Source organism: Mytilinidion resinicola (genome assembly GCF_010093595.1).
Source record: "Mytilinidion resinicola strain CBS 304.34 unplaced genomic scaffold BDZ99scaffold_39, whole genome shotgun sequence".
NCBI lineage: Eukaryota > Fungi > Ascomycota > Dothideomycetes > Mytilinidiales > Mytilinidiaceae > Mytilinidion > Mytilinidion resinicola.
In genome coordinates, this window is record NW_022985475.1 from 20,267 (window position 1) to 24,183 (window position 3,917).

Genomic DNA, 3,917 nt, shown 5'->3' on the forward strand with positions numbered 1-3,917 from the left:
GGTTCCTAAATATTTTAATCCGTTATACTAAATAGGTAAATACAGCACAGGTTTAGCGGTGGGTGCTAGGAAAACAACCTGCCTATTGTTCTGGACCTAATCTTCTATATCTGCTATAGCCTCTTATATAGATTTTTATATTGCTAATATTAATTCCTAGTAGTGCTTAGTTAAATATATTTATAACTGCGTTTTAGTAATACTATAGCTATAAACTTAGTAAACTATAATATAGTACTGCAGGATATACTCGAAAATTCGGGTAAATTATTCTATAGCGTTTAATACAATTGCTATAATAATTACTATAACGGATTCACGGTTTAATATAATAATAGGATAATAGAATATTAGATAATAGATAATTAATAAACGTGTTAATCGCCGTGTTAATAGCGGCCGGACGTGCTTTTAACTACTCTTACCGCTACTTAAACCCTTCCCAACGCCTCCTGCTCTTAGCCACCTAGATTATTACACCTATTACTTAACTATATATCTAGGGGATCTATCTATAACCTTATATACCTAAGTGTAACTAGTAGTATAGTAGGTCCTAATTTCCAGGTACCTAGGGCTTATAAATAGCTTGCAACAACTATATCTATTATAAACTTTAGGTACTTAACTACCTTTCTACGTTCGCGCCTTAACTGCGATTGCTGCGTACAGCCACGAATATTATTACAACCCTAACTACCCTAACGCGACGACGATAATATAATTTAACGGTCGCATTATTAATCCGAATAGTGTATTTAATGCGCAATAGTCGATAACTTACCTGCAGCGTTGGAACTAGTAAATTCGGTTAGGGTTTACTATAGTATAATTTGATTTTCGTTTCTAAATTATATTATTACAGCGCATAGTTTAGTTTTAAATTATAATATAGTATATACTATAATATATTTTACCTATAGGTTAATAAAATCCTATATAGGCACCTACCTACCCCTTTTTTAAAAACAACCCCTTTTAAACTCGGACTCTATACTTAACCCTTACTTTCTAACCCTACTTTAAATACTTACTGCTGCCGCCTTTCTAGAATCCTATATAGGCACCTACCTACCCCCTTCTTTTAAAAATAAACTCTTTTAAACTCGGACTTTATACTTAATACTTACTCTCTTGCCCTACTCTAAATATCTGCTACTGCGGCTTTTCTTTAACTCTATACGGGCACCTACCTACCCTCTTTTTAAAAATAACCCCTTTTAAACTCGAACTCTATACTTAACCCTTACTTTTTAACCCTACTTTAAATATTTACTGCCGCCGCCTTTCTAAAATTCTATATAGGTACCTACCTACCTCCCTCTTTTAAAAATAAACTCTTTTAAACTTAGACTCTATACTTAATACTTACTCTTTTACTCTACTTTAAATATCTGCTACTGCAGCCTTCTTTTAACCCTACACAGGCACTAACCTACCCCCCTTTTTAAAAATAACCCCTTTTAAACTCGAATTCTATACTTAATACTTGCTTTCTTATCCTACTTTAAATATTTACTGCCGCGGCCTTTCTTTAACCCTATACGGGCACCTACCTACCTCTTCTTTAAAAATAACCTCTTTTAAACTTTTACTTTATACTTAACACCTGCTTTTTTATCCTACTTTAAATATTTACTGCCGCCGCCTTTCCTTAACCCTATACGGGCACCTACCTACCCCCCCTTTTTAAAAAACACCTTTTTTAAACTCTAACTTTATATTTCCCTTTTACTTCTATACTCTACTCTAAATATCTGCTGCTGCGGCCTTTCCCTAATCCTATACAGGCACCTACCTACTTTTCTTTTTTAAAAATAAACTCTTTTAAACTTTTACTCTATACTTAATACTTGCTTTCTTATTCTACTTTAAATATTTGCTGCTATAGCCTTTTCTTAACCCTATACAGGCACCTATCTACCTTCTTTTTAAAACTCTAATAACTCTAAACTTTCTATTTCCTAACCTATTCTATAAATCTAATAAATCCCTAATATATTTAATTTAACTCTAATCTACCCTATTAAACCTTCCCGCCAAACTATTATAACACGCTCCCCTAATCCCTATTACTGCCTTCTTTCTACCCCTTCTTTTATATCTTTTTTTAAACGAAATCTCTAAACTCCTTAAAATACTGCACCTATACTGCGTATACTGCTGCTGCTAATACTTTCTTATACTAATACTTTTTTCCTCTTTACTTCTACTACTCTCCCTGTATTATATCCTTTTTATAACTTATATAAACCCTCTATAGTAATCTATACTCCTAACACCCTAAAAATAGTACCTATAATATTTTTACTTTCTTCCCTTATACCTCCTTTATTAGGTTTATTTTTTCTTAAAATATCTTAATTACTACCCGAATATTCTCCGCTTCCGGCTTATTATAATACTAAATTTTATACCCCTTACTTCTTTCCTTCTATACCTAATATTACTAGTAACCCACTTTCTACTGCTCTATTAATTTAACTAATCTATCTATTTCCAACGCTTCTATTAACTATAAACTTGCCTCTTTAATTACTTATACCTTTTAAACTAATAACTGCTGCTTAAATTCCACTTTTTCTATAACCGCCTTTTTTTCTATCTAGGGCGTTGCTAGTAGTACTTCTAATATACTATCTACTATAGTAACGCCCTATATATTATTATCGGGCTTATCGGCGTTTTTAATTATAACTATTATACTAGTGTATATATTCTAATTAATCGAAATAATTTTATTTATATCCCTAGTATTAACTACTATATTAGTTATTGCTTTAGTTTCTATAACTACCTCCTCTTTATTAACGGCTAAACGCCCTTAATATTACTAGTATCTCTATTCCCTTTTTTCGTATTCTACTCGCTTTTAGTTCCTATTTATTGCACTATTAATTTTTTTTTTTATATAACCCCTACCTATAATAAATTCCTATATTTCCTTTTTAATATTTTTCCTAAAATCCTGCTTATAAATAATACCCTTTTTATCTATTTAGAATCCGTGCATAATTATTACTTTACTTTTCCGCCTATTACGCCCTGCCCTTCCGCTCTCCTGCGCGTAATACCGTATTTTTCGAATTATTCTAATATATACTACCGCTTGAATTATTAGCGTATTAATACCTAACCTTAATACGTTTATAGCCGTAAACACCTACTATTACCCTTCTATTAACTACTTTACTAACTTGCTTTTCTTTTTACTACTTCCTATATTTTAGTAGAAATAAACGCACTCTAAAACTTCTGCTAATTAAACTGTTTTTTTTACCGTGTTGTAATATATAATTACCTGCCCCCCTGTATGCTTCTACTTTAAACTTTCTACTAACTTAATAATTACGTTTTCTTCCTTTTATATATTATATTATTAAATACGGTATATAATATTTTTCCGCGTTGTTAGCCCCTAGAACTACTAGTATTCTTCCCTAGCTAGTAACCTTATTAATCGAATAGATTCCTTTTTTTCTTAGGGCTAGATTATTGCTATTAAATATACTAACTGCATTTCTATTATAACTAAATTCCTTAACGCTAATATCCTACTCCTCTACCCGCCTACTAAATCTAAAATTACGTGGTATTTATTAATTATAATCCGGTCTAACCGTTCTATTAACCGCTATCGGTTAATAAAATTGCTAAATACCTTCCTAACTGCCGACTCCGGCGTAACTAATATAACCTGCGCCTATTTTTATAGACTTTAACTATTCTATTTAATATAACTAATACCGGCTTTATTATAACAGTTTTTTATATCCTTCTATAATAATACTAATAGTATAACTACTACTATTACACCTGTTGAATATAATACTAGTAATATAAATAAAACGCTTTTACCTCCACCTATACCTATAATAGCAACTACCGGGCTTTTATAGTATATAATAGCCTTTAAT